Source organism: Pyrus communis, chromosome 1 (assembly GCF_041283825.1).
Source record: "Pyrus communis isolate YQ-2024b chromosome 1, ASM4128382v1, whole genome shotgun sequence".
Lineage (NCBI taxonomy): Eukaryota > Viridiplantae > Streptophyta > Magnoliopsida > Rosales > Rosaceae > Pyrus > Pyrus communis.
Genome location: NC_142565.1, coordinates 22,755,671 through 22,764,439, shown reverse-complemented (window position 1 = coordinate 22,764,439; position 8,769 = coordinate 22,755,671). Strand labels below are relative to the sequence as shown.

The window sequence follows — 8,769 nt, the reverse complement described above, 5'->3', positions numbered from 1 at the left end:
ACCCTACGCTGGTGAGTGTCTGTCAGAAATGCCGGAAAAGCCCTCTGGGAAACCACCGAAACTGCTAAGCAACTAGAACCTGGAGGGGCGCAAAACAAAAGCGTGAGTGGGCAAAAACAAAGCTTTCGAAAACCATTTATAAAATACTTTCTAACCCCTCGCCGTAAAACCTGTATACTTCCCAGAAAACTAACATATATATATACGTATGTATATAGATATGCCAATCATGCTCAAGAATATGCCAAACGTGCTCAATAATATGCCATGCCGAAATCTCATAATGATATGCAAGTGCTCAGGTATAATCATATCAATAACATGTAATCTGGCAGCCGGAGTCACCTAACGTGACCTGTACGGCTACATCTAGAGCTCAAATCTCAAACTCAAATACTGAACCTGCCCACGAGTCGGAACCACCTAAAGTGGTCTGTACGACAGGCCTAGGTGTAATACATATATACGCTCTAGTGCTACGATCACGTGAAGGCTGGGCAAATAATCGCGGGTCACCTACGAGTCGGAACCACCTAAAGTGGTCTGTACGACAGGACTGTGCACCTAACTTGGATCCAAGCTGAGCGTGTGGTGCGGGAGGTGAACATCACGTGAAGGACTGTGCCCTACTCTGGGCGGGAGCACTAACACCGGGGGTGCAGGTTATGAGCTCTCTAAGCATCTCAAACCACTTACCTGGCACTTACCTGTGCGTCCACAGCACCATATATGCATATGTATATGTATATGCAACTACTAGTATAACCAACGACGCATGAATGACGATAATGTAATGCATGGCATAAACTAATAAACATTTATTCAATTTCTGGGAAAATATAGTATATAGGTATATACGGAAAACCAAAAGCCCACTCACTGGTAAGTGGAAGGGTCGTAGCCCCCCTGCCTCGAGTGACCACACTCGTCCTCAGGATACGTATCACCTATATGGGAAACAACTATAGAAACGTTAATTTTAAAGCACATAACCAACTTCTCGTAACAACTTCTCATACATTGCTCAAAATGGACAAATGAATATACCAACGTGACCTACTCAACCTCAGGAACATCCCCATATTTTTAGAAAAATTTTCCACCGCCGCACGCGCCGGCCACGCGCAGGCACGTGCCTGGCACGCTGACGGCGTCAACTGACGCCGTTAGGAATATTCCGTCAGTTTTGACAGATTTCGTTAACGGCATCAGGAATATTCCGTCAGACTTGACGGAATATTCCGTCTCCTTCTCCGGCGAACCTCCGGCGAGACTCCGGCGTCGGAAAACTAGAAAAACTTCCAACCGTGTTTTCTCACTCGTTTTTCAACCATTTTCCACGATTTTTGCACCAAATTAAAGCCTAGAACTAGGAGAACAACAATATACAAGTTTCAAGGGCTAAAAATCACGCGATCATACCTGTCCACACAATCCAAAAACTGGCCAACTTCAAAAACCACGATTCCGACGTCCAAATTTGTCCAACGAGCTACTCCGAGGCTCCTGGGGACTCCACCAAGCTACCTACGAGCTTCAAAATCCCAAAATCTTACTAAAACACGTTTGCATGAATAGTGCTCAAATCGGAGCTTCTCGAATCGACGTGAAAACGTTAGGATTCTCACCTGAAAATGGTACGGTTGCACTCGCACGAGCTTCACGAGTTCAAAAAGGTAATTGGTTTCTTCGATCTGCTAAAGTTTGATGTGGTTATGTGTGTGTCCGTACGGTTTCAATGGATATGGGAGGAAGGGAGCACGGGAGAGGGAGAGAGAGACAGGGAAAAGACAGAGGGAGAGGGATAGTGACAGTGTGTGTGTGTGTGTGTGGCCCAACACATGCCAACACCACACAAACAACCAATCAACACAACGAAAACAAACCAGGGGCAAAAGGGTCATTTCGCACGTACATTTTAATAAATTTCGGGACGGCATGTTACAACCTACCCACCTTAATAGAATTTCGTCCCGAAATTCCAAACAACCAAATTACAACCCCTAGTGATCAAAGAACAATCGAGGATACAAATCTCTCATCCGATCTTCTGTCTCCCACGTAGCTTCCTCGACTGAATGATTCTTTCACAAAACTTTCACTAAGTTCACCGTCTTGTTCCTCAGAACCTTATCCTTCCAATCGATGATCGTCACCGGTTCCTCGTCATACGTCAAATCTGGATTAATCTCTAACGGTTGAGGAGGTATCACATGAGATGGATCAGCAACATAATGTCGGAGCATAGACACGTGAAAAACATTATGCACTCTAGCCAACTCCGGAGGCAACTCCAACATGTAAGCTACCTCACCAACTCGCTCCGTGACCACGTATGGTCCGATGTACCTGGGACTCAACTTCCCCTTCTTTCCAAACCGCACGACACCTCTCCACGGTGAAAGTTTCAGAAATACCCAATCTCCGACCTCGTACACTCTATCCGTAGCATGCCGATCTGCTAAACTTTTCTGCCTGTCCTGGGCTGCTTTCAGGTTAGACTTAATTACCTGAACATTCTGAGTACTCTCCTCAATAATCTCTGGACCCACTAAAACTCTTTCTCCAACCTCTGACCAACATAACGGTGTGCGACAAGATCTACCATACAGTGCCTCGAATGGCGCCATGCCAATACTCGAATGAAAACTATTGTTGTAAGCAAATTCCATCAAATCCAACCGCTGGTGCCAAGCATCACCAAACTGCAACACCGAAGCTCGCAACATATCCTCCAAGGTCTGAATAGTTCTCTCTGACTGCCCGTCCGTCTGTGGATGATACGATGTACTGTAAAGTAATCTCGTGCCCAAAGCTTCCTGAAAAGCCACCCAAAACTTGGATGTAAATCATGGATCACGATCCGAGACAATACTCACAGGGACACCGTGATACTTCACAATCTTCGAGATAAACAACTCCGCTAAACGGCTCAAAGAATACTTCTCCCTCACTGGAATAAAATGTGCCGATTTAGTGAGCCGATCAACGATCACCCAAATGCCGTCAAAGCCATTATGTGTACGCGGGAGCTTGTACACGAAATCCATAGTGATATTTTCCCATTTCCACTTTGGAACGGGAAGCGGCTGCAACAACCCAAACGGCTTCTTCCTTTCCGCTTTAACCTGCTGACAAACAGCACACCTGCTCACATACTCAGCTATCTCCCTCTTCATACCCGGCCAATAATAAAATGGTCGAATGGTATGATACATTTTAGTAGCTCCTGGATGCATGGCATAAGCCAAGATATGTGCTTCATCGAGAATTTCTTTCTTCAAATCTACATTATTAGGCACGAACATTCTACCCTCTTCATCAACATGCCATCCGAATCACGGACTCTGAGGTCTCTCCTCCTTCCTTGCTCTCGAGCTTGAATTAGTTCTTGAGTCTCCCGATCAGCTACCTGAGCTTCAAGCACCCGATCAACTAAAATTGGCCTAACTTGAAAATTTGCAAGTAAAGCCACATCTCGGTCCTCTGCTTCTAACCTCACTCCTGTAGCACGCAAGTCCGCCAAAAGAGGAATACGACTAGCGTACAACGCATTGATACGGCCTTGAGACTTCCTGCTAAGTGCATCAGCCACTACGTTTGCACGACCAGGGTGATAATCAATCGTGAAGTCGTAATCGCTGAGCAACTCCATCCACCTCCGTTGACGAAGATTAAGTTCCTTCTGAGTAAAAAGATACTGAAGACTCTTGTGATCTGTAAAGATCCTACATTTCTCCCCATAAAGATAGTGTCTCCACAACTTCAACGCAAAGATGATGGCAGCCAACTCCAAATCATGTGTAGGGTAATTCAACTCATGGGGTTTTAACTGCCGTGAAGCATAAGCAATCACCCTACCATGCTGCATCAACACACATCCCAGACCATTCAAGGAAGCATCGCTGTAAACCTCGAAATCACCACTATCGTCCGGGAATGCCAAAACAGGTGCATGAGTGAGACAATGCTTCAACTGCTGGAAACTCTGTTCACACTTGTCATCCCACTCAAATTTAACGTCTTTCCTCATTAATCTCATCAGTGGCAAGGCGATCAACGAAAAATCCTTAACGAATCTCCGATAATACCCCGCCAAACCAAGGAAACTTCTCACCTCAGTGACGGTTCGCGGTTGCTCCCAACTCTCCACAGCTGCAACCTTCTGAGGGTCCACCAAAATACCCTGAGCAGAAATGATGTGCCCCAAAAACGCAACTTGGTCTAACCAAAACTGGCATATGTATATGTATATGTATATGTATATGCAACTACTAATATAACCAACGACGCATGAATGACGATAATGTAATGCATGGAATAAACTAATAAACATTTATTCAATTTCTGGGAAAATATAGTATATAGGTATATAAGGAAAACCAAAAGCCCACTCACTGGTAAGTGGAAGGGTCGTAGCCCCCTGCCTCGAGTGACCACGCTCGTCCTCGGGATACTTATCACCTATATGCGAAACAACTATAGAAACGTTAATTTTAAAGCACATAACCAACTTCTCGTAACAACTTCTCATACATTGCTCAAAATGGACAAATGAATATACCAATGTGACCTACTCAACCTCAGGAACATCCCCATATTTTTAGAAAAATTTTCCACCGCCGCACGCGCCCCCACGCGCCGGCCAAGGTACGGCCACGCGCAGGCACGTGCTTGGCACGCTGACGGCGTCAACTGACGCCTTTAGGAATATTCCGTCAGTTTTGACAGATTCTGTTAACGGCGTCAGGAATATTCCGTCAGACTTGACGGAATATTCCGTCTCCTTCTCCGGCGAACCTCCGGCGAGACTCCGGCGCTGGAAAACTGGAAAAACTTCCAACCGTGTTTTCTCACTCGTTTTTCAACCATTTTCCACGATTTTTGCACCAAATTAAAGCCTAGAACTAGGAGAACAACAATATACAAGTTTCAAGGGCTAAAAATCACGCGATCATACCTGTCCACACAATCCAAAAACCGGCCAACTTCAAAAACCACGATTCCGACGTCCAAATTTGTCCAACGATCTACTCCGAGGCTCTTGGGGACTCCACCAAGCTACCTACAAGCTTCAAAATCCCAAAATCTTACTAAAACACGTTAGGATTCTCACCTGAAAATGGTACGGTTGCACTCGCACGAGCTTCACGAGTTCAAAAAGGTAATTGGTTTCTTCGATCTGCTAAAGTTTGATGTGGTTATGTGTGTGTCTGTACGGTTTCAATGGATATGAGAGGAAGGGAGCACGGGAGAGGGAGAGAGAGACAGGGAAAAGACAGAGGGAGAGGGATAGTGACAGTGTGTGTGTGTGTGTGTGGCCCAACACATGCCAACACCACACAAACAACCAATCAACACAACGAAAACAAACCAGGGGCAAAAGGGTCATTTCGCACGTACGTTTTAATAAATTTCGGGACGGGATGTTACATTGAGACTTGAGAAAAGAACTTTTAATGTTGAACCCCAATTCGAGAAGATAATGTGATCAACATTTCAGTTATGAAGAAAACAAATATTCGTAACTCTTATTATGTCCAAGATCACACCAATTATGAACAATTGTTGTCCTGTAACGAATAAAATTTTGACCCATGTTTAGTTATTCTTGATCTTCTTCATAATCTCAAATATCCATGTAGTCCAAAATCATCTCTAAACACCGACCGGGTTCAAGAAGGATTTTGAATATCATAACAGTTATTCATAATTATGATTTTGTTAAGGAACCTTGCGTACATACATTGTGTTTTTTTTTTTGTTTTCTTTTATATCCATTTGAACCGAATCATCCCATCCCCATGCGCACCCCAATGACCAACAAAGCACCCCAAAACTAATGAACCAAAATTACTAATAAACATAATAACTGAGAAACCAAAATTTCTAAAATTAAGGATATCATAACACTTTAGAGCTTATATGTGCATTGTTGAGTTATTAGAGCAAACTAATAAATATAATGAACCTACATTGAATACAAATTCTTCTTTGTCATGTGGTAGTCTTTCTAGCCTCTTATTATGGGTATTACACATTTCTAAAAACTTTTTATATTATGTCCAGCCCACATCTGTCATTTATGATAGAGTTTAGGGGTATTAAAAAAGTTTAAAATTCTACTCACCCAGTTTACATAAAAATTAAAACTCTATAAAAGAAAAAAACATGAAAGCTCCATCATATCTAGTCCTAACACCAACCGGCAAGTGTATATAGGCCCGTAATTTCCTTGCACTGATAATTATTACACTTCAAAAGTATTTTGTGATCATTTTATTTTGTTTTTTTGTATTATAGTGATGTGTAGATAAATGTTTTTTCTTCTTTTGTTCATAGGCATCTGTGTAGACTTTTTCGTATTTATGGAATGTCACAGAATTTGTATTCAATTTAGGTTCATTATGTTTATTTTTTAATTTTTTAGATAAATTTTTCCATGTAGCGTGCTCAAAGTCGTGCAAGACAATGGCGTCAATCATTGAGTCCTGAAGAACATCAAAGATATCTAGCTCGACGACGTCTAATAGCACGAGAAAAAAGACAACAAATTCCAACTCTATATGATGATCATACTATGACATCCCCGAGTAACATACAAGAAGAAATTCCTGGTATTTATTTCACATTCCTTTTTCTTTAACTCATACTAATGCAAAAAAATAAAAAATTAATAAAAAAAATCTAATTTCTAATTTTTCTTTTAACTATGCAACAAGTAGGTCTCAATAATATACAAGAACGAGTTCAGTTGGCTAACTATGATGTTGAGGTCGACCCCAGTAATATAGAACAATTTCCTGGTATTTATTTCAATTTCTTTATTTGTATTTGTTTCACATTTAAAAAATTAGGTAATTTTTTAGAACAAAATTTTGTGAATTGAAATCTCATTTTATTCTTTTGTTCGATACTCTCATATTGATCTCCATGTTGTAGTTATTTTTAGTGGTAGTCTTACGAAATATTAGACTCACAACTAAATATATTAAATATTAAACACAAAATTTTTAACTAATCATATTATAATGTGGTCTATTTATTAGAACAAATTGAGCATGAAAGCGCGAATTCAAGGGTTCTGTCAGATATCACAAATCGTGATGGCCAAACTTCTACTAGAATGCGTACTCATATGAGACAATTGGCACATTCAAATAGGTCACAAATATCTGATGGGATGCTCTCAATTCCTCCCGACAATGGTGAGCTTAGTATATAATTCTATCTATATATGGATATATTATTAGTTAAAAAGAAAATTCTTATACTGAGTGTTGGATATTCATGTAAAAATATCAGAAGACGAACATGCAAATAGAACCAATCGTCATGTGCGCCAAAGCAGAGGAAGAAAAAACCACAATTGTGCTAGAAATTAAAATGAGAATCGAGGTATCCTAGGTTGCCAATTACCTGCTCCAACCACATGACTATATTGCTATGCACGATTGTTTACTCGAGAAACTTTGAATATGTGTTGCTTGAAAGGAAGAATTGCTTTACCCCCAATACAATCTCCACCAGAAATGGTTGCTCTTTTCTCTGATCAAACAAATGAGGGTAGACACTTCAGGCAAAATATTCGAGCTTACAATCATGCATTTGCATTCACTTCAATGGGAGTACACGTGGATGAAAGAATAAATATTGGTGGTCGTGGGATTTACACATTTCGTGCTCAAGGTGCATTATATCATAAGATTGGTGGACTTTTACCTAATGAAGGGAACATGCTGCGATTTTTACAAGCTTATATATATGACACTGAGCATGAAGTTGAAAACCGAATGTGTGAAAGTGAAGTTTTAGATAGACGTGTAGTTGAAAAGATACAACAAATGTTGAACAACCATAATCCTTGTGCTTATACATTGCGAAGCCTCGGACAACGCCAAGATTTGCCGAATTGCAAGTTGATCCTCAAAGAGCAACCAATAGATCTGCATCAGTATAGTCTACCAACAGCATCACAAGTTGCAGCAATTATAATAAATGGAGATAATACCACAATTGCAAATGGAAGGATTATCGTGGTGGAGACAATTAGTGGAAGACTTTCTCACAATTAGTGGAGATAATAACATAATATGAAATATAGATGAATGATGATTCCCATATTAAAAGCAATATATGAAATTTGCTTTTGCAAATACGCCATAATGGATCATCACTTTTGCTTCGAGGTGGACGTCTCTTGCAACAATATGATGTAGATAACTACATTAAAATTGAATCACAAAAACTTAGATGGTTGCGTTCTAATCAAGCCACAGTTAAAGCGGATCTCTACGAAGGACTTGAAGACTCTTTAAATGCAGATCAACACAATGCAGGTATATAAATTATTTTAGTCATCGTTATTTAGAAATATAACTTTGTTTAAAGTGTGTACAATATATATATAGCTGATAGGAGCATATTTAGGCAACTTAGTTGGCTCGTTTTCGTGCATTTATGTTATTAATTCTTAGTTATTTTAATTCTTCAAGCTTCTTTTGTGTGTTTTCAGGATCATAAGACGTATTTGACGAAATGATGCATTGTGGAGCCTTTTTGGGGCCTTTTGGAGCACTTTTGGGCTAAGGATGGATAGCTTATGCTTGGAGCCAAAGTGTTGGATGAAATTGAAGGCCTTGTATGCACTTTAGGACATAAAACAAAGGGCCTAGCCCATTCTCTTCCCAAATTCCATCCTAACCCATGCATAACCTACCAATTTCAGCCACATGCATCACAAATACACAAACCATTGCCGTGCACATT

General features: G+C 40.7%; 1 pseudogene; it reads left to right on the top strand.

Annotated features, from left to right (window-relative positions):
- The first annotated feature begins 6,712 nt into the window (after nt 1–6,712).
- Nucleotides 6,713–8,347, top strand: LOC148699372 (uncharacterized; annotated as a pseudogene).
- The last annotated feature ends 422 nt before the right edge of the window (nt 8,348–8,769 follow it).